Raw genomic sequence first — 24,056 nt, forward strand, 5'->3', positions numbered from 1 at the left:
ATATTTTTATTTGAAGACCATAAGGTCCTCCGTGGGACATACCAGGAGAGGCGGTATACTACTTACTACACATATCTAAAGTAATAGTAAGAATCCTATATTAAAGTAAAACCAATGTCTTCTTTGTAATTTTCCTATTCATATACCACAAGGTTGAGCAAAGCAAATCGCCAACTCAGTATGAACATCCAGTTCTGTAATGTTTTGCAACAGAATGGGAAAATATTTTAAAATGTGTATGCCTTTGACATTCAAACAGTAGCAAAATAAACGTGATCCAAACCTGAATTCTGTTTAGTTGTTCATTTACTTTCATACAACGTGAGTCGACGAGGGCTGAATGATAAGCAAGCAGACCTAAAGAAACCATTTTCATGCTGTTTCTCTGGCTATTGTGCTGCGTGCTGTTGTGGCGCGAAGGAAGCCACCTGGCTCACCGAACATACTCCAGTCCAGAAGGAATAAATCTCGATAAATAATAAGTAGATGTCTCAGGGAGGCTTGTTATGTAAACTGTGGATTTAGAGTGGGATTCAAAATTGCTTTCCCATGACTTGGTAAATCATTATGAGTGGGAAACGGCTATGAGAAAATAAACTCTGAATTCTCAAACATGTTAAATACAGTAGAAATTCATATTATCGGCTTCCGTCAGCTAAGGGCACGCGTAGGCTCACCATCTTATGTAGCCTAGTTGTGACTTCAGTACCTAAAATGCATACCTGCCTCATCTGCATTGTAACACACATCTGCTCTGCATTGTCTTCACTGACAAGATACTCAAGTCAACATAGGTGTGGTTTATTATACTGGGAAAAGAGAGAGAGAGAGCACTGGAGAGTGAGACTCTTAATCTCAGGGTTATGGATTCGAGTCCCACACTGGGCAAAAGATTCCTGCATTGCAGGGGGTTGGACTAGATGATCCTTGTGGTCCCTTCCAGCTCTATGACTCTATAAAAGTGATGTACATGGAAATCCTACCAACTTGACAACAGCACTATCTTCTGCTTCCACTGCTAGATTTCCCCACTTGCTAAGATTTATCTTTTCTGCGGAAACAACCTGTAAAGGAAGTTTGCTTATGTGAATGGATCTTGGTTCATGTTCATCTTTAGTTAACTATGTAGGTTAGGAATTGTACAATTTTTGCATTTTAATTTATTTATACCAAGGCTGTGGCTGTATGAAAAAAAATTCTTGTCTTCTGTCTGTCAGGTTAAAGGCACAAGAGCAGAGCCATTATAAAAAAATAAGGGGATAACTCAAGAGAAATTCTAGGACTTGAGTTCTCCTGTCTGGTCAGTTACAGAAACATCCTCAATGTTATAAAATATCTCAATTTTCACCTAGCAAATCTTTAGTGGTTGGTTGTATTCATATCTTATCACGTGTATTACTCACCTAAACAAAGTGTTTTACACAGGATAAAAATTGGGCGTTTCACCCATCAGATAAAACAACTTCTATATGCAAACATTCACATCTTATCTTCAGTTTTACTTTTGAGCACACACACATAGTATTGCATTATTGCAAAAACTAATCTGACAAGATTCCTAAATGCTATTTTGAATAAAAATGTCTTGCTATCATTTCTCAATAGTATGGGGTTGTTGTTTTTTAATTGTGTAATAGCCAGGGCACCACAATAGGAAAAGGACCTTTGCTGCATTGCCATCAAACTTACTTCAGAAGAATGAGAGTATGTCAGAAAAGGAAAGGAAGCCTGAATGACCTGTGCTTTTCCCTGTTCCTGACACCTATTGACTTTCTCTGAAGAAATAAGAAAATCGATATATCTCATGGGTAGGAGCGCTTTTTTCATACTATGAGATAGAAAACAATGTATCAAATAACTTTTACCAGGAACAACATTAGAGTTCTAATTTAACAGAGCTTTGCAAGGATTTACATTTCTTGGCTTTCTATCACATTGGCCAGTTCCGTTTATTACACACACACAGAGAGAGAGAGAGAGAGAGAGAACAATTAACAAAAAAGAGAAGGTCCTAAACACATTATTTCAATCGGTTACCCAACATCAAATTGTCAAGATGTCCATAAGTGATAATTCTACAGAACTATAGGTATATCCATTCCAAAATTGCACAAATGGAAACCAGTTTGTCTGAAAAATCGCCACAGAATTGTTTCTTAGTTCTGAAATATACATATAGGCAATATGCTTAATCATAAACATCCTACATCTTCCTTCTCCATTGATCAATAGGGGCTTAAAGATCCATTTCCCATGCTCAAGCCAATAAAATGCATGCTGAGGTCAACATTTTACCCATGCATCAGAAAAAAACACCCCACTGCTCTCCATAGGAGTTATATGCTTCATCCATTTTGGACAAGGCCTCCTTTGAAAAATACAACACTTCTCAGATTTCAAATAAACCTGTTGTTCCCTGTTCTCACCCCCAGAAGTAAATAAACTGTTTCCATTACACATAGAGTCTATTTCTGGTGGGACTTCAACATTCCAGAGAACATATTATAGCAATTAAATATTATCATGTAAGCTGGCAGCTTCATGCTGGGTTTCAGTTTGGTGCAGCCCAATAAAGTTGATTCCATGCCATCTAGTTCTACGTCCACTTTCCTTTAAACATCCATATGCCTGTACACATATGTGCACATACATAGTAGCAAACCCCAATGCAATATGTAATACCCAGATACCTTTTGGCTGTTTATCGAACAGTTGTAAATCTCTGTCCTGGCAGCACTCAGAAAGCATTGTCCAAGCTACTGTGCATATGCCAAATTTGAAGGTCCTTACGGCATTACTTAGTGTTGCACATGTTCATAGTACAAAAGCAGAGTTGATCGGTCATGAAGCACGAAGCAGGAAACAGATCGATCACCTTCACAATTTTGCCTACCTTCTTCTTCTTCTTCTTGGAACTCAGGCCACCATTTGGAAAGGCAGTGAATGGTGGTGAAAATATACAGGCAGGTGCTGTTATTTACCAAGCATCAGGCTACACCTATTGCTTGAATAAATCTGAACGGCATCTTAAAGCAAAGGAGACACTGCTGCAGTAACATTGACAGAAGACCTAGCTATTAAGCTGTCTACAGAGTCTAGTATCAGTGAAATGTTTGACAGCCGCAGGGACAAATATGTATTAGCAACATTGCTTAATCCATGTTTCAAGGGCAGAATTGAAACCAGGCTTTCACCCTATGCAAGCACCGATTGCTGGAAGGATACTGTCATAAATAATAGTGCTGGAGGCCATACCATTATGCACTTCCTTTTCTCCCTCATCCTTCCACTTTGGTCCCCTAGGCCAAGTATATCTCATAAAGCAGGAGATGCACAAGTTTCTGAAACACCACAGTGTGCAAAAGTAGTAATCACAGCAATGCCCATAGTTCTGGAGTCTTATGTTATCAGCTCAGAGTGGGGTAGTACCATCTAGGAAAACTCATTTTGTCTGTATCATTGAAAGAATCTATCCATTATGAAAGGTCTATAGGTGTCATGGGAGATCCTTTCATATAGTAGGAATGGAAAAGTTGACTTCTGAAGGCCAGCAATGGCAAAAGGGGGTGGGAGAGAAAGAAAGGAAAGAATAAATACTGTTCTGAAAAAGTCACCATCCATTATGGGACTCAGATTTCATTTGCAGCTCTCCTGGAGGCAATTTGTCTAACTAGAAAAGTGGGCTTTAAAAAAATAAAATAAAGGTGGCCTTACTTTGTTAAAAAGAGCTATCAGGAAAGTTCTGTAAGTTATAAATGTGGGAGGCTCTTGAGTTGAGAGTGAGACTGAAGGCTGCTTCTCACAAGAAATCTGATGTGCCCCTTGAAAGTAGCCAAACCATGCTGTCAGCCACTGGTGTGTGCTGGCTCATCACATGTATCCCGGAAACATCCCTGTGCAAACTATAGCCAAAACTGTTTGCTGACTACATGAAGACAAACCAAATGGTGGAAGGACAACCCACACAAAATGGTAGCAGGACCCAAAACAGGACATACATTTCCACCAGAAGCATTCAGATCAGTCACATTTCTAACGCTTGCCAGCTGAATTTGGAAAAAGCCGATTTGGGCATTATGTGCCATGTTAAGAATATTCACTGTTTGTTTTTGAAATGTGTTGTGAGAGAAAACAGCACAAGTAGCATAGGTATCTTATGTCCCCTCGGTAACTATGGTGCTCCCCTCTCCTTGCCCTGTGCTAATCTATGCTGTAGATAATGTATACAGTCGTATCTTGGTTGTTGAACGCCTTGATACTCGCACGTTTTGGCTCCCGACCGCTGCAAACCTGAAAGTGAGTGTTCCTGTTTGCGAATGTTTTTCGGAAGCCAAATGTCCGACACGGCTTCCGGTTTAGTGCAGGAAGGTCCTGCAGCCAATCAGAAGCCACACCTTGGTTTTCAAACTGTTTCAGGAGTCGAACGGATTCCCAGGATGCATTAAGTTCAACAACCAAGGTACAACTGTACTCAGGCTACTATCCTATACATGCTGACGTTTCATTATGACTCAATAGTACTTACTTCTGAGTAGATGTTCATAGGAATGTGCTGTCAGTAGCAGAAATGGGCGTCTCAAGTATAACAATGGGAAACAGCACATACTCCCTGTGTTTTGTCTTCCTCTTCCTTTGTAATATAAAGTGAGGGGAGGAGACAGAGACAGAACATGGCACCATATTTCTCCCTGTATAAGGATGCCTTTATTTCATATTCAGACACTGGGCAAGGTGGTACACTCGTCTTTCTAGAGTTCATTCATTGTTCCTCTAAGGTTATCCCATGAGCAAATGAACGCCCATCCAATTTCATAAGGGACATCCGTCTTTGGGAGGCTCTTCTATTGTACTGCAGTCTCTGGGGAGGGATAAGCTGGCAAACTCTTTCAGAGCTTCACCAACTGGCACTGCCTACTGGGCCTGGCACAATTCTGGCAAAACCCCTCCAATGCAAGGGCCCAGAGCATCATAGGAAGTCTTTGCCCAGCAGTGGGCTGGAAGAGGCTGATAATGAATGACTGATGATGATTATATGAAAGTTCTCAAAACATTTATGCAAAGGGATGAATAGGAGCGAAGTCAGCACCACATAGGGAGAGCTTTGGACAGCCATGTGGAAGGCAGATCTGACAGCAGACCTACAGTTGTTCGTTCCCCATCTCTAGGCAAGCAGAGAGATGTAGCACCTGGAAATGCGAGCGCCCAGCTAACAATAGCACTTTGTAGAAAACAATTTGTGGTGCCAGTTAAGTCGCTAGTGGCATATGCCTCCGTGATAACAGTAACAATATTACATAGCAAATGATATACAGGGGGGAAATATGGTAAAAAGATAGTTTGATCATTAATTCTTCATCCGTTAGAAGGTAGTGGGTGGTGTAACAGGTGAAACGAGAGTGTGGAGCTTTATAGATGGTTCCTATAAAATTCGTACTATGGAAAGCACAGGGTAGTTTAGATTGAAGAAACCAGTGGCAATTAGTATTTATATAACACTTATCTAATTGCTCAGAGCAGTTCACACCTGCTATCATAGTAACTAGGCTAGGCTAACAATGAGGCATGTCTAAGGAGGCACAGATTTAACAAGCCACCCATACAATTCCTAACAAATACCATATAAGTAAATGTGTGCCCATTGCTCCTCCAGTGCAGCTAAAAAGACAAGTTCAGAAGTTGGTTGGTTTTTGACCAGCCACAACTCACTGTGACATTCAAATCTAGATACAATATGATTAGACTGTACTATTGCTAGTGAGGAAAAGCCTATTTGAATCCACAGTTTATGAGACTAATTTGTTTTCACTAACCACAGTGAATACTAGCCACAGTTTATGGTTGAAATATAATGCTAAAGTAAATACTAAATGCTAATCTAAAATGGATGTCAATGCTTCCAGTCTCCTCTCTGTGGCTGTGCTGCGGGAGGGAGGAGGAGGGAGACCATGGGCCCAAGACTGACTACAACTCATCCATGTAATGCTAAACCATGGTTTGGTGTTGAATGTGTATCGATCCCAGGTTTCGTGTCTGAGATAAAGAAGTGCTTTTTTCCCAGTTGCAAATTTCTCTTCACATTAAGCCCTCTTTCTTGTGGCCTGCCTTTTGTTTATAATTAACTCATCCCTCTTAGACTTCCAGTCAATTCGTTTCACCCTTAAGGACAAGAGATGTTTCCAAGCACACTATATGAATAAAATCCTTCATCCACCCATTTCAGCTGCTACTACTGCTAGTCAGGCTGCACCATCAAGGAGTATCATCCTGCCCCTCAAACAAATGCCACCCTCTTGAGTCCCCCAAAGAGCCATATAATCCTTTCCTAACTGTTGTTTAGGGCTGTCCTATTAATGGCTCCAGGCCCCATGCAGGTAGTTGGAATATACATTTCCTACGTTTCCCCCCTTCATATTTTTATTGGTGATGTTTTATTAGTCGCATTGCTCCTCAGCTTCTCGGCAGCATTGGCAGGCAGCGATACCATTAGCTTTAGATGAAGGTGTGCATCCTCTCCCTTCATAGCTGAGGCGAAGTACCACAATAAAAGCAATATCGATAAACAGTGCAGCGGAGGAACAAATTAATAAGCAGTTTCATGGTGAATTACTGACCACCAGTGGTGGCTGCTGGATAGGGAAGCTTGAGAAAGTCATTTCTTGTTTTCTGTGCTATGTTCCATGGGTAGCCATGGAAGAAGTGAACAGGACGGGACTAAAGGGTTTTGGGATGGTGAGCTGTTGTGCCTCAAAAGGGGATTCGACCATTCATCAGCTTCATGGAACAAATGCAACACAACCCACAGCAGCTAAAGAAGCAGGCAGGGAGTACACAGCAGTGTTTTTTGGAGACTGGGCTAAAGGGCATCAAGCAATATCACACATGCAAAGCAAATAAATGCTGGACATATTTAAATGGCAAATGAGAATGAAGGGCCATGGCTGTGGTAAAGCACATGGTTTGCATACAGAATGTCACAGGTTCAATCCCCCTTCAGGTCTGAAACAGGAGATTTTCTGCCAGTCGAAGAAGAAGAAGAAGAAGAAGAAGAAGAAGAAGAAGAAGAAGAAGAAGAAGAAGAAGAAAAGTTTGGATTTGATATTCCGCTTTATCACTACCCTAAGGAGTCTCAAAATGGCTAACAATCTCCTTTTCCCTTCCTCCCCCACAACAAACACTCTGTGAGGTGAGTGGGGCTGAGAGACTTCAAAGAAGTGTGACTGGCCCAAGGTCACCCAGCATGTGGAGGAGCGGGGAATCGAACCTGGTTCACCAGATTACGAGTCCACCACTCTTAACCACTACACCACACTGGTAGTCACTGGAGATAGATGGACAAATGATCTAATAAGGCAGCTTCCTATGTTTCTAAGTAGCTGGTGATTTTCTATCAACAGTGCATTGTCCGAAACACCTTGTAGTACTATTATGCCATGTTTCATCTAGGGATGGGGTAAGAGTCCAGTGAGTTTTGATTCTGAAGCAGACACACATGGTCTGATCAGCCTGTACCAAAGTGGAGGGTCTGGGCAGGGTAGAATCATAGAATTGTAGAATTGGAAGGGACCACAGGGATCATCTAGTCCAAGTCCCTGCAATGCAGGAATATTTTGCCCAGCGTGGGCTCAAACCCACGGCTCTGAGGATAAGAGTCTCATGCTCTACCGACTGAGCTATCCCAGTATGGATAACTACCATGATGCTCCAGAACCTGTGCATTGTCGATTCCTATTCTCTCATAGGAATACATGGTGAATGCAAGGTGGTCTGTGGGCTGCCTATTTTCTTTTATAATGGTGTTTCAGCTGCTTAAGAGCAACTAGCTGGTGTGCAGGGCTCCTGCCCCTGCGTGTACAGAAGTCAAGGAAGCAAGCCCCACTGGGAGCAATGGACTTTGATGATGCGCCATCACTCTCAGGGGGCAATTTCATGTACATGTCATGTACAAGCACACTTTAAGGGCAAAATTGTCTGCAAAGTACATCAAATATAAAAATACATTAAATTTCCCCTGAGTGCAACGGCATGTAATCAAGACCCATCAAGACTTGCTGTGTTATCATCAACATGCAGGGTGGCAACAGCTTTTAGGCAGCAGAAATTTATTTTTTCCAGACAACAAAGGGAGACAGGCAGGTAGCCCTCAGACTACCTCATGAGCACTTACAACTAATTGCTTACAACTAAGAGCTTTGTGGGTTTCCCCTCCTTCTATGCAGATTTTTAAGGATACAGAAATATTTGCTCTTAAAAGCCCACATGGATTTTATCCCAGAACCCATGCCCAGTTCTATCCCAGATACTCACATATCTTCAGAATATCCGGCAATATTATAAAACAGAAAGCTACTATTTTGCTACATTTGCCGGTTAGGTCATTTTAAATAAATGTATTGGGTACACAATGAAGTTTCTAATTATTTTATTACAGTATCCATGTATTTGGAGGAGGTAGTAATGGTGGGAATCATATTTCTGTCTAGTCATAAAGAAAGCACTTGATTCCCACCAGAACTTTACCAAAGGAAATATTAGAGACAAAACATCTCCTTTGAAACATCCCAACCAGATGGCAGTTCCAATGTTTTATGGCCAGTCTGTTTATTAATGAACATCTGTTTTTGCTACAGAACACAGAGTGGACATTTTATCAAAAGGCTTCCTTTCCAGTTTTCAGACAAAAAAAAACCACCCTAGGCAATTTATTATTATTCAGAAATCTACTAAATTTGTGCTTGATTTCAGCAAATGCACATCAATTGTCTTCTCTACCCTGTTGCTTGTTTACTCAGAAGTTCTTCTTTGTTCAAAGTGTGCAAGCCTTGCTAATATAGGAAGTGTGTAGCAGGAGTTTGAGATCCACTTTTTAATCCAGTGCATAAAAATGGTGAAGGTTTCTGCACAACTCATAGGTTACAGTGCTCAAATCGTGTACTCTCAAAGCCTTCCACAGCAAATCAACATAAATGTGTTGAAGTAAATAATTTAAATTTTCTTATCATATGTTTACTCATTAAACAGTCTAAAAATTAATTGCTGAGATTTTTTTTCACTCTGATGCAGATTAAAAGAAATGTGCCAATGACACATGTATTGGCAATGCACAGTCTATGCATGAGGAACAAAATGCAGCACAATGCAATGTTTGTTCAAAGCTGCCATAGCAGGATCACACATAGTTTTCTGGAACATAAAACTCATACACACACTTAGTTCATTTTAAGAACTGTCAAAAATTGGTAGTGCTCACTTCTGACTAAGCATGAACTAGGCTTTGTTTTGCTCAGAGACTAAAGGCACCTTGCAAACATTTTTGTTTCCAGGACGAGGAAAAATGGGTGAGGGAAGATAGATGTTCCATTGTACAAGGATTTTATTATCATTATTATTTTTGCATTGATAGAACCTTGATGAATACACCCCTATATAAATACTTATTGATGATAATGATATTAGTAAAATTTGTCTACTTTTAGTTTCCTATGGAAAAAACAATCAATTACATGAATAGGAAGTTTGAGGAGATGTCTTCATTATACAATGATTTTTTAAAGAATATCTTGCCTATCAATAAGGTCTGAGTGCTAATACCCCTTTTATTCACCCCAGATTCTGTCAGTGGAGTATCATTCAAATCTTAGACCACTAACAATCCTTTTTTCAGACAATATCTGTGGCTGCTATAGCTGGGCAAGCTGTGAGTTTCAGGCTTCTTCTGCAGCATCTAATAGCCTCCAGGATTAGAACATCATATAAATAATACATTTAATTGCCCTGGAAAGGCAAGAGCCCCACCCCCTCCCCCCAAATGTAAGCCAGGTGGAATAACTTTAATATCCATGGCTCCATTCTTGGGAGCGTATATTTTCTGCACAGAAAATGAAGCAAGGCCAAGTAGTTTAGAGCTCAAATGTAAGCGAGCGGCCTTCATCAAGTCGCCTTGGCTCAGGTTCATCAACATGATTACTTGCTTAGTCCTGCTCATTTTCCTACAAACATTAGCAGGTTTGCAGTTTTCAAATTGAACTAAGCTGTTTGCCAGCTGACCAATTTGGAAAATGCTCTACATGTTCAGTAACGCTTGTTTGTTAAACATAACTTTACTGGCACCTGCAGAATTGCTCCTAAAATGATTTGCAGCCGGTTTACACCAGGTCAGTGGCTGCAGCCTAACAGGTAGATGTGAAAAGCTGAGGAATGATTGCTAAACTTACTGAATCAAGTCATGGCCTTAGTCACTGATAAATCTCCGGACCCGTTTAGGAGTTTTAAGAAATCACAAACCCTAGCAATCCATTTCTAGAGGGTAGGCTGCCTAGTCGTGTTGACTTTGGCACCTTAAAGGTGGGTTTTTAAAAAGTATTTAAGTACATCAACATAAAAACAGTCACTGTGATGTTCACCATATTTGTGGTAAATTTATGAGTGCTGTGCCAAGAATTTCTCCCATTTTCCCCCAACCCTTTCCCCATTAATAAATGGGAAAAGAAACTGTATTTAGATTTTATTTTATGGAGATTTTTCTCTCTTCCCAGGAAAATCTCATGGTTGAGGTGCAGGCTTTAGTTGCACTTTTGGGGTATCCGAGAGGTGTTTGTGAACGTCCTTGTTTTCGTTCCACAAATCATCTCTCCAGAGTTCTGTACTCTGCAGCCTTCTGAAAAATCCTGTGACATTCTTGGCTGGGCTTCCCTCTAAGCACAGGAAGGTGGGCAGGCAGACTGGTGTGTGCTTGACAGCTGTTCCTTGTCATTTTTATTTTTTTTAAGTGAAGTCTTTAGTTTTAAAGAAATGAGTGGGGAAAGGAGGTTTTTGTTTTGTTTTAAGGTCAAAGAACTTGCCATTAGAAACAAAAGTGAATGCACCCATTTCAGGCACATTTTGCAGTCTCTTCAAGTGTTCCTATTTTCCAGGGACAGCCCCAGATTTACAGAAGCTTCTGATCTGATCCTGGAATTTCCCACTTCTCCTAAGGATGTCTCTATTTTCATCAGATAAATGTTAGAGGGCGTGGAGTTATGCAACCCCCAAGACAAAGAGATAAGTAACTATACAACCTTTCAAGAACACCTGAAGGCTGCCCTGTACAGGGAAGTTTTTAAATGTTTAATGTTTTATTATGTTTTTATGTATGTTCGAAGCCGCCCAAAGTGGCTGCAACAACCCAGTTACATGGGTGTGGTTATAAATATAATAATAATAATAATAATAATAATAATAATAATAATAATAATAATTGAATAAGATGTCTCTTTTTTCATCAGACCAATATTGGAGGGTATATTGTAGCTAGCTCCCCATCAGATATAGTCAAGTATGTATGTACAGTCGTACCTTGGTTCTCAAATGGAATCCATTCCAGAAGTCTGTTCGACTTCCGAAAACATTTGAAAACCAAGGTGTGGCTTCCGATTGGCTGCAGGAGCTTCCTGCACTCAATCGGAAGCTGTGGAAGCTGTGTCAGATGTTCCAAAAAACGTTCACAAACCGGAAGTCTTACTTCCGGGTTTGCAGCATCTGGGAGCCAAAATGTTTGAGTTGCAAGGCATTCCAGAACCAAGGTATGACTGTATTGAAATTCTAAAATATCCTGAGAATGTGGCAGAAGTACGTAGGTCTCTTTCACAGGGGAATGAAACTTTGGAGAAATAGAAGGACCAGTTTCAGCACAGCACCAGAATACTCTGGCCTTCCGCTGTTTCATTTCCCACAAACCCTGTGGTTACACTTCTACGCAAAAAAGTGAGTGGGGACCAAGTATGGTGAAATCACAGGGTGAAATGCACCTTTACGTAAAGGAGAGAGAGAGAGAGAGAGAGAGAGAATACCGTATTTCTGTGTATTCGACGATATATTTTCCTTAGAAATAATAGGCAAAAATTTCGGGTCGTCTTATACACGGATAGCAGAGGAGACAGGCGATTGGTGGCAGCAGGCAGCAGGGATTGGCAGTGGCGATTGGGCATGTGATTGGTTGCTGTGGCAAGCCCTGCTGACTATTGGCTGCAGCTGAGGCAACTGGGTGGCTATTTACTACAGCGGCAAGGCATGCGTGCAATCGGCTGCGGTTCTGCCGAGTGTGCAGGTGGTCTTTTGGCGGCAAGTTTGCAGACAACTCTGGGCAATCTCCCTCCCCCCAAGCTGAACACCCCCCCCCCCAATTATGTTGCGGTCCAAAAAAATAGGGGTCATCTTATACATGGGGGCATGTTATACATGGAAAAATACGGTATATAAAACACAAAGGGGGAGGTCTGGAAGAACAATGAGAAGTGTCTTTTACAGTAGAAAAATGAATGTGTTACTAATTTGTTATAAAGCACCTAATGCTGTGAGATGCACTGAAATAAAAATTAAGGCTGTACAATTAAAGCACATGGCATACCTGCAATAAACTTGGGAACTGTAGCCTACCAGAAATACAATTCTCAGGGCCTTGACAAATTACAGTTCCCAAGATTCTTTTGGGCAGTCTTGAGCTTTAAATGCATGGTATATACACAGCCGAAGAAAACAACACAGTCCCAGGTTCCTGGCATAATAGACAGAACACAAGAAAAGAAAAAGGGATGATCTGGAAACAGGAACATATTCTCCAAGCTCTGGAACTAATCAATTAAAATTAATAAAGTACTACTACCACAAGTGAGCCTTCTGAGATCAGCTGTGGTTCTCAGCGTATGCCTTCCTTACAGAAAACATCAGCTGCTATTTTTGAATTTTCTGTTCAGTTTTTATTATTTATGGGGGGGGTGTCTTCTTATACTTCACTGTGCTTATGTATTGCTTTTTAAAATACAATTTTAAATTGCATTTACAAGTTGTGAGAAATGAATTAAAATCACACTTTTACACACTACCCTGAAATATTTGATGAAGAGCAGTTTAGAAACATTTTAAATAATAAACATGGAAATGAGTTTTACTCCTTTTCTCTCTTTTGGAGGGAGGGCATTAATTTTAAAGGTTAATTTTAAAGGTTACATATATTCAATATATAGTGAGAAAAAAGTTTGGGAAGAAAGCTGCATATTTATTAAGTAGTTAAGAAAGGATGCACATTTCAGATTCTTGTGTGCGCAAAGTTAGTTCTTGGCAGATGATTTGTAAGCACTTTCTTTTTTTTTCTTCATAATTATAAGTGGAATGTTCTTTAATGTGCAATAATAAGGTTCAAGCTGTGCTATTTTGCAGCTAATAATTATACACAACAGCATGAGGCATGATAGCTAACAGAAAGTTTTCCAGCTTAATAGATTACTCCTATCTACCTGTTTGATTTGCTACGCCTTTGCTTTCTAATCCATCCTTTATTGTGTTAATGCAAGACTGAGCAAAGCCAGAGTTACTTAACTTTCTAAGGAAAAAGTGGAAGGCAAAATTGCTGACTCGCCCAGATCATTCCTATAAAGAGAAGCTTCTAAAAGATTTGTTTTTATTTTTGCATATATGGTCAAACTTCTTGCTTCTTTAGAAGTTCGTTCTCAGATGGATGCTTCTTCAAACCAGACTGAAAGCTGTTATCAAGCAGCAGAGGTCAGCAAGTACTAGTTTTGTGTACCAATCTGGTTCACAAATGAATTCATCATTTCACAGCTGGCCAGGTTGCTGTAGGCATGCACCATTTCCAAGATTTCTCATGGGGCAAGAATGCTGTGCATCTGAGCCAGCTTATCCATTATGCATTCAGCCACAACATTCCCTGGTTTTACCAATGAGGAGTTTCATCTCAGATTGGGGTGGGCAGTGTGTGGGGGTGTGAATGGGTGAAGCAGTACTGTCATGAATGCAACTTGGGGTTGGTGATGGGGGTGGAGAGACCAAGGCAGTGCTACCAGTTTTCAAAAGCTTATTCATTCCACTTCCTCAAAATATCTCAGTCATAGAACACATGCACACCTGTCCTGCAGGAGTAGTCACCCAAGATTGTTGCTCTGCTTAAGTGGTCCCCTTAGTAACACAATATGGTGAAGCAAGACAATGATGAAGCTTCGCTCTGTTCCTTGGGGTGCTGCAAAGGTTTCTCCCAAAGATGGCTGGTCTCTACAGTTCTTATACTTTCAACTCAGTCTTTTGATTATATGTCACAGTCTTGATTGTAAATAGTCTCTGGACTGCAATACCTATTTGGAAAGTTTTCAAGACTGCAGGATCCTTGCATCATTTTGGACACCCATCTGAATGCCCACCAACACCTTTCTGGCTATGCGAAATGTCATCATCTCTGTCCTTATCACAGTTTTTTTAGGATCTAGGCAAATGGGAACAGCTGTCCTGGAACATGCAGTTTCATCTCCCAAGGAATGTTGTTTTCTTTAATCTGATATTTTGCTATCACCACCAGCCACTGTAACTTGCTTTTCCTGACTCTGGCAAGCTTGCAGCACCTTTCCAAACATAAGGAAAGCCTACTGGATCAGACCAGAGGTCCATTTAAGTGCAACTTCCTGTTCTCACACTGGCTATGTGTGAGATCTATGGGATCCCACAAACAGGATATGAGCACAAGTGCAGGTGGGCCTGGGAGAACCTTGGTTTTTAACAAACAAAAAACTTTTCAGAAAAAAACAAACCGGGGGGCGGAGGACAAAACAAACAAACAAACAAACTGCAGAATGAGCTTTTGAGTACTGACTGTTGGGAGGAGAAAACAGGAGGGAGACGGAATAAAATGGAATATCTTAGAGTAAGAGAGAACTGGCTGGCTGAGACACTGAACAGGACATTCAGCAATATCCACATTTTGTTGCAGATCCCACTTGCTAAACTGAAACCTGTGAAAAGTGACAGTGCGAAAAAGCTGCTACCTAAATTGCATATCTAAAAATGGTAGACATTAATTATGTGATTCACAGCTAAAGAGTGAGTAATAACTGGAATTAAATTCTGATACATCTATTGGCTCAGCAAAAACAAGCGTTTTTAAACTCTCTGAAGAAATAATGCCGGCTTAGACTGTTGTCTGACCCTTTCGAGCTAACATCTGCAGTTGACACACATATGCCACCCAGATGAGTCAAGGGAACCAGATCACACAGATCAAGAATCCCTTCCTTTCTTTTGGTAGCCCTGTTCAGAAGGAGTGAGAAGCAGGACTAAATAAGCTGAAGCCTAGGGCCTCTAAATCTAGGGGGCCTCGCCAGCCTGCCCACTCCCCAGTGCCGCAGTCTCCTCTCTCCCAAAATTGTAAACCCAAGACTTCATGCAAGGGCAGGACAACTCAGGCCCAGCAACTATGAGACTCAGGGCTAGCCAGTGGATTCCATGTGATCTGGAACCCTGATCTAAATCACTGATCTAAAAAGAAGCAGACTCAATGACACTGGGAAGATTTCAATGCAAAGTTCCTGGTTCCTCTATTTCACTTCTTCCTTTTGATTCCCTGAGATGCAGAATATCAGTCCTGGCACCAACCAGACGGTTGAGGTAAATTGGGGCATTAAGTGGTTTGTGCAGCACAGTTCTTTTTTAGCATGCTGACCTAGCAAAATATCTGTATTAATCATCACTGTAATACAGTACAAACCCATTTATCCAATTGGCCTGGAGGGCATCCAAAACATTCAGATAATCAGATGTTCCAATAAATGGAAGCACACAGGGGTTGCATGTACATGGGATTACCCAACCGACATATGGTGGATTTGATTCTGCAGTATTGCCTTGTTCCTTTCTCTAAGGCAAAATAAATCAGTAAAAATGTCCTGTGTACAAAAATCGTACTCCACCAGATGAGCAGAGGATAAAAAATAAATAATTTTCTTCTGTGTATATTAAGGGGGGAAGTCATATGTACAAAAATACATTTTTGTTTTATACTTCTTTCGGATCCATATGTGTTACAATGTTATAATTGCACTCTCAGACATATATTGATTAAACCATTTTCGACTACGTTCCTATGCACATGCATATTGCCAATGAGAGAGCCTCATTCCACTCAGTAACACTTTAGTTAAACATGCCTCAAATTGTTCTCTTTTGGCTGAATCAAAAGCCCTCCTGCCCCCCTATCTAACTATCTCAAGGTCCTTCTCTTGAGTCATTATTTTCTTTCCTAAAACAGTATTTCAGCTTGTCACAAATAATAGTTTAGGCTCATTCATTATGGAAGCAGGCGAGCTAAAATGGTGTGAACATCCCCTTTATCCTTTTGCATCTCTTTCAGAATTGGTTGCTTATGAAACCCTAATCGAAAACTATAGGTTAGTTAGGCAGCTGCTAAAATCCCACCCCCCTTCATAACTGTTAAAACATATAAACTCCCTGTTCTTCTTTGGCTCTAGGCACTCTGACCTAATCTTAACAGTAAAGTGAGTTTAAACACTCAGTGTATGTTGCTGCCTTGCAGCGGTTCAGCACCCGGGTTAGAGTGCAGAACTAGCGGAGCAAACAAGTAGAGACACTGCCACATCTGCAGCCTGGCCACTCATGGTAGCAGCAGTGGAAAGTGGCAGTGGGGAGACAGGCAGATTGGGCTGATTACTGCATGAGCTCCAGGCTGGCACAGGCAGTGGAGTAGCGTGGGGGGTGCAAGGGGGGCCCGGCCGCACCGGGCGCAACATCTGGGGGGGGGGGCGCTCGCACTCGCAGCTCTCTGCCCCTACCTGGCTCACTCACTCTCTCCACGGGTTAGGGGGCACAAATTACTTGCCTTGCCCCGGGTGCTGACAACCCACGCTACGCCACTGGGCACAGGGATTGGTCGTGATACCAGTCCGCCCTGGTTGTGAGGGCCACTGAGGATACAGCAGATTGCAGACTTACTCTTCACAGCGACACGCCCCTCCCTCCTTGGAATGCCTTATTTTGGCTCTTTATCTCTTTCTTGGCAGATCAAAAAGAAAAAGGAAAGGACCAAAAAAAGAAGGTAGAAAGAAAAGGAGGAAAAAGAGAGAAAGAAAAAAATAAAATAAAATAAACATATTTGACTTCCAATTAGACTCATTGTATCATTATTTCTATTATTTTTTCACACACAGTTCCAGATTACTATATTACTTTCTTTGTTTTCATCCGGAGGGTTGCACAGGATACACAGGTTAGAAGAAGGGAAAGTCCTACGCCCAAATATAATCCTTGCCCTGGTGGTTATGTGGCATTGTATTGGATACAAGCCATGGTCAGTCATGCTCCATTCTGCTCTCATTCTTTGTCAAGTAGTAGCTTTGCCTCCATTGTGATTTCTATGGCTGCAGCAGGGGCTTCCACAGCAGCAGCAGCAGACATCGGTCCAGGGTTTCGCACTGGAGTCTCTTCCATCCCTTCCTGACCATGCCAGGGATTGAACTTGGAACTTTCTGCATGCAAAGCAGATGCTCTACCACTGAGCCATAACCTTGAGGCAGAGGGCTGGAATCAAATAGCACATGAGAGCAAGGGAGCTCGTGGAAGGTGTAGTTACCAACTGGATCAGAGAGTTGGTGCCACTTCTACACCACAGTTGATATGCCACCTCTGCCAGTCCTGCTAATCCACTGACACTGGCAAGGATCAGGGTGAGGGAAGATCAGCACAGCCCTCCTGCACGGATTGCAAGTGTGAGGCAAGCAAGTTCCATGCTATTGATACATACAAACACACACACACACACACCCTCGTCTCCATCTGGCAGCTCCTAGTTTAGAACCAAGTGAGAGACTGCTAATATTTAAGGTTTCTCATTGCATGCTGCCTTTCAGTTTTGAATGTCAATTCTTTAAAAACAGTTTGAGGTGGAAATTAAGTCATGTGCATCCTGGATAAATACTGGCTAAACATGAATTGTTTTAAATATGGGGTATTAAGAATTAAATGTATGTCTCAGGGACATATATTTAAACTTCTTAACCCTCAAATGTCCACGGCCCCACTTGCATTACCTTGTTCTTACTTCAAACCCTTGTGATCCACCTGCATGTGCACAAACATACACACCATCGCTGATTTTCCAAGGGATGTGGATAGACGAGTAACAGAAAGGATTACAGGAATTGTTTAAAAACACTGCACTTTAATTATTGACAAAATCAGAAGGTACTTAGACAGCCTTGTTGTCACAGATCACAGATGTCCCTTGTTGCGATGAACACACAGGACTACAGGACTGAGAGGAAAATGGCAGTACTGTACTGTCTTCCTAGACTCCAGCATGATTTCAGCCCCAGTGGAGACTTTTGTTCTTATTAATTTGGTCTGGCTGTAAATGTTCCAAGTTGGACCAGGTCTCTGCTTGGGTGACAGCCAGATTATGGTCTCGACTATGTGGCCTCTCAGGCTTGTGTTCCTGTGGTCCGGTCTCTCCACCTGCCCATTTCTCTCTCCCTCTTATACCTTCCTTGACCACCAGCTTACTTCTCTGCTTCTTGTTGTCTTGCAAACCTTTTCCAGGCTCCCTGAAGTAAGACTGAATTTTGACCCACTCTGCAACCCCAACCATGTTTACTTGAAGTTCTGCTGAACTCAATGGGGCTTTCTCCTCACAGCAACCCTGTGAGGTAAGATAGGCTAAGAGAGACAGAACAAATGATCCAAAATCAGCCAATGAGCTTCATAGCTAGGTGGGGACTTGAACCTGGTTATCTCTACTCCTAGACCAATACTCTAACCGCTACTCAGATTCCCAGGAGGCTCTCAGTAGGCCTCCCTCTGTGCACTTTGCTCCACTACACATACCATTTATGAGTGTTCCCACTCCACTCTCAGTGTGCTGTTTTCTACTTGCACTGAACTTTTCAATGGAGGTGGCATTTAAGAAAAAAAACTCCCCTCGCAGTCACAACTAGAACTTTGCTTTCTGCCACCATGTAATTCTACCACCTCACTTGCCTGCATTGTTAGATTTCAGCTCCAAACCTGCTGAGACACATTCTCAACTGCCTATGGCCCAACACTGTCAATTACGGAAAGGAAGCTCTGCCAAAATGCTTCAGCAATTGGGATTTATCCTGCATGTGCCTAAATAAAATCCAGAGGAAGCGAGAAAAAAGTGAGAAATCACCCCTGACAATGCATTTTACCTGGCAGTCCAACACTGTTTATCAGCATAATAAAAAGTGCCAATACTTACCACCTGTCTAAAATATGCAGTAATAATAAACACTGTTAGAGGGCATATTATGGTCAGGGTTGAGATTAATTTATAACTCTGGGAAGAAGTGAAAGAAGGGAAGAACTACAATACCTCACACAGGGCAAAGCTTGTGGAAGATGAGGCCAAGGCCTTTTTGTCTTTGATGAGCATCATTGGAAAATTGCATTGATTTTTTTTTTTAGTAATAAAATAATATTCCCTGTTTTATATGATCAGGTTACTGAAACAAATGGCCATGATATTACCTTTCAGCTCTGGTGCTGACAGCATATTTGGTGTGCCTCACACTTGCTTGAAAACTGAACACTATGGAAAGTTCTCCATAAAGGAACAATGCCAGTTACTTCAAGAGCATTTACTCAAGACTTTTCAGCAATGGAGAACTCACTCAATATTTTTTGTCCAAAAGAGCAATTTGGACAGAATAGACACTGGCCAGAAAGAGTATGAGACTAGGGAGACAAGGTTTCAATCCTCACTTAACTATGAAGCACAGTTACTGACCTTTGGCCCATCACTATCTCTCAGCCTAATCTACCTCAAGGGTATCATGATGGTGAAACAGGGGCATTCCAACATGAAGGCAGCCCAAAATCATCCCCTCTAATGACAGTGGCCAGCTACACATTGCTTAAAGAAAGATGTGCATGAGTAATAACAAGGATAAAAGTGGATCCTATTTTGCATAAAATTTGTATATGGTATTTTGTATGCATAGGCACATATTTAGAAAGAGAGCACATGATACATCTCACCATAGTACAGTGGTACCTTGAGTTAAGTACTTCATTCATTCCGGAGGTCCGTTCTTAACCTGAAACTGTTCTTAACCTGAAGACCACTTTAGCTAATGGGGCCTCCTGCTGCCGCCGCACCGCTGGAGCACGATTTCTGTTCTCATCCTGAAGCAAAGTTCTTAACCCGAGGTACTATTTCTGGGTTAGCGGAGTCTGTAACCTGAAGCGTATGTAACCCGAGGTACCACTGTATAAGTAAGATGTTGGTAGGCAGTACAAGGCTCCTGTTCCCCGTTCTTATGGTTCCTTATCTGTCAGGGTTCAAGGAATCCTATCCCTCCCCCAGTGACAACCAAAAAAGCAGGTAAAGAAGAGTCCTTATCACATAATTTATTCAGTATTCACAGAGACAAAGGAATGTAGTCCTTATTAAATAATGACGCTGCTCCGAGTAAAACCCAATCCCCTCCTTCTCTCTTATCCTACCTCATCCCTGCACCAGCTGATCTGGGCTTTCTGCCTCTGCTCTCTGTTTTACTACTCTCAATGCATGCCTAGTCCTGGGAGTGGACGACTCAGGAATGCTCTCCAAAGACACTGAGTCTGTCAGTTGTCTCTCGCCTGGTGTTTCTTCTGCCTGCTCTTCCTCTCCCAATATTTCCCAGCTTTTCTCCTCTGCGGTCTCTGAACTATGTCCTTCTGCAAACCACTGTTCTAAATCTATACTGCCCTCCTCTTCTCGGGACGGTTCAGGATGGGAGGTGGCCCCCACCATTCCTCCTCAGTCCAGCCCCTGACATCATCTTTAAACCAGACTTAGACTGGGCAGCCCTCAAACAGAGGAGGCCATCAAATGGAAGACTGTCCTCTGTCACTCCTTCAAAATAGAGGAGACCCTCTGTACAGTAGGACACATAGTCACCCTAATTCTGACTAGCACTGGATCAGTCAGTTTCAACCTGTTTGCCCTCATTCCGCCTGAGCACTTCCTCAGAGGTCCCAGGTGACTGGTGACACAAAACCAAGGAACTGGTTCTCATCAGCATATTGATAACAACTCTAGACACATCTGGATGTCACTGTCCTCTGCAGCCCCCATCTTCCAGAGTAAATCTAAATGTACACAAATCAGCATCCCCTGTCCACTGCTTATGCTATTATATCTGTTTAAAGAATATACAGGGAGGGAGAGCAGGGTAATCCCTAGGGCTAGCAAAAGAGGGTTTTTTTAAAAAAAAAGATTAGGAAATAATAACTAAAGCTGCTTGCTTTATTACTTCAGGTAAAATATCTTATGAATAATATAATCATTGTGTGTGGTTATTGGGTGTAAAAAAAGATGTGTAATCAGTGTACTGTGATACAGGAACATTAACACTTTTCACACTGACTAGATACAGACTCGAAAATGAGTTTTAAAATCCCTGGGTCACCTAAGCGGGCAGAATATTCTACACAGAGACCCTGAGGCCAATATGCGGTATTTAATTTATCTCAGGCACTGAAGGGGTTTATGCATCCCATCGCCTGCTCTTTTTTTTAAAAAAAACCTTACCTTCCTGTTAGCCTAAGTTGAATGCTTGGAGATCAGGAGTGACAGACTGAGGCAGGGAAGGGCACAGAAATCCTTGAACTATTGCAGATATTGCAGGTTTAAGAGGGAATAGCTGAGGGAAATGACTTAAATTATAGCAAGGACATGTTTATGGCAGCACAGCATTCATAAATCTTGTGTGTGTGTGTCCCCCCTCATCCCCAAGAGTATACAAAAAACTCCTTAGTGCTCGTTCATTTGTTATACAAATTAAAAGAAAAGAAGGTGTGTAGCAATTAATATATTATCATAGCCTGTGTGTGTTTGCTTAGCAGGCCTCATTTAGCTCCCTTATACTCTTTTCCCACACCCTTGTCGGTTTTCAACAGCCCCTATGTCCAGAGGGGCAAAGCCATATTGGGCCAGGATTGTGCTTCATGTCTCTATTATTTCATTTAATTAGTAGATTTATTATAGCCCACATTTCTAACAAGTACAAGGGCTTCAGAGCGCCTCCCATTCAGGCCCTGAACTGTTCAGCTTCAGATGGCTGCCTTATGTGCCCTCAGGCTTTGGTGGAATCTACACACATATTTTTTTTTTAAAAAAAACACACTGTGAAAATGCTTTTTAAAAAGTTTAGAAAAATACATTGAATTTGGCATAGCTCGCTGTCGCCATCTAGTGTCACATTTGTATATTGCATTTTACAACACATTTAGAACATTTGATTTGCAGCTGTGTACTGTAGCTGGGTCCTTTACCTTAGGACCATGTTCAAAGCTACCATTCGGTATGCTTGTTAAGATGCTTATTAAGCAATACTATTTTTTTTCTGCAGTGGTGCAGCTATTGCTATTTTAATAACTAATCCTGTGAAAAGAGTGGATAGTTGGACCAACTGACAGCCGTATCTTCTGGGCAGTTACATGGACTAGTGCACTTCAGATGGAAGGTGGCAGATGAGATGAGATGAATGCTGCTCCTAGCTGAGGGTGTCGGGAATTCTTCCACATAAAATGAATCGAGATAGAAAAGTTCTGCCACATCCCTGATGTGCTGCTTTTCTATGTGCAGGGACTACTTTTGTTTGGCGGGGCATTCAGTCATGCTCGCCCTGCTGTGAAGCCAAGAACAGAGACACAGGTTAACGACGGCAGTGAGAACTAGACCGCAGAAACATCTATTATGTGTGTTATTTTCACTATGTGTTCCACCTCCCTCCGCTTTGTATTTTGAATAAACGGAGAGCTGCCGCATTTTCTTTCCCGAAAAATATCTCCCGATACCCACCTTCCCAGAAATGCTTTGGAGTTTCTCCTCTTTGGCTCCTAAATAAATGTAGGGAACTGAAGTTTATAAACACGCTGGAGCTTGTAACATTAGAAACACTCGGTGTGTTTGCAAGTCCCCAAACGCACAGCCTCATTTGCTGCCCAATCAAACTCAGTAGTTGTAATAGTTACCTTGGCAGGTCTTGCTCTGGAGTTTAAAATTCCCAACCTACAATATATATAGTTAGTCTTAATAAATAAATGACTTGGACCATGCATTATATATATCACTCAAATCCACGAGGACACAAATTATGTATAATACATCGGCTGTGTAATTTATTTATTAAGCAAAATGTGAATTTTCCATGCTTGTGTTTTGAGGCACAGTTTGTCACACACAGCTAAATGATGTATTCTTATTAGTCCCACTCAATTACCAAGTCATCCCTCTGTGCACTGCGTATTGGTTAATGATAGTGCCACAACGCTTGCGTCTACAATACCTGTGATTTTAGTGATTCATAACCACTCACTAAAACTGTGAAAATGATAAATTGACTGCTGTTGATTAAATGCCGCCAACAGTATGTTTCGTATGTGTTTGTGGTTGGTGGGAAGTTAAAGAAATAGTATTGCTCCAATCATTTAAATATCTAATTAAGCGGAGCTCTTGCTAGATGTGGGGAGGGTGGGGGAGGGAACATTCAGTGGAAGAAAAGAGCATCAAATACAATGGAGGAGGAGGAGGAGGAGGGAGACTTCTGTGTGTGTGTGTGTGTGTGTGTGTGTGTGGACATCTGCTCCGGTGTAACATTGCAGGCCGTACACAAACAACGGGGAGGGGGAGGGGAGAGAGTGTAAAAAATGAAAGTGGGGGAAGCGAAAAAAGTACAACATCTTTCTACGCTCACTGCACAGCTGCACATGGTTAATTTGATGGCTTCAGCTGACTGCCAAGATTAGCATAGCTAGGACAACTGTGTCTATGCCACTAAAAGTCCAAGTGACAGCTCATGGAATTGGGGCAAGTAGAGAAATGGGTTGCCTACCTTCCCAGGCAAAGCGAGCCAGCTAGCCTCTCTCAGAGCTCTGCCGCATGGGCCTAAGACAGGGCAGAGAGACGGAAACATCAACTGTGAACAAAGATTAATTATCTCTGTTGCTTTGGTTAATGTCTTTTCTCCCCCTTTTGCTAATTCTGCTCCAAAAGTCTTGCAACTAATAGAAAGCAGAACAGCACAAGGACAAGAGGAGTAAACATCCCCTTATCCGAAATATGGCTTGCAGTGTTGGAAGAGTGCAGGTCACCTTAATAAAGAATTTGACTTATCCCCAGTTCCAAATTGAACCAGTTTGATCTTTTAAGTGTAAAACAGGGTGGACTCAGATATTGCTTAATGCGGGTTGAAAGAAAGTGGATTGTCATTTGCGATACATAT

The sequence above is a fragment of the Podarcis muralis genome, chromosome 8 (assembly GCF_964188315.1).
Source record: "Podarcis muralis chromosome 8, rPodMur119.hap1.1, whole genome shotgun sequence".
NCBI classification, from domain to species: domain Eukaryota; kingdom Metazoa; phylum Chordata; class Lepidosauria; order Squamata; family Lacertidae; genus Podarcis; species Podarcis muralis.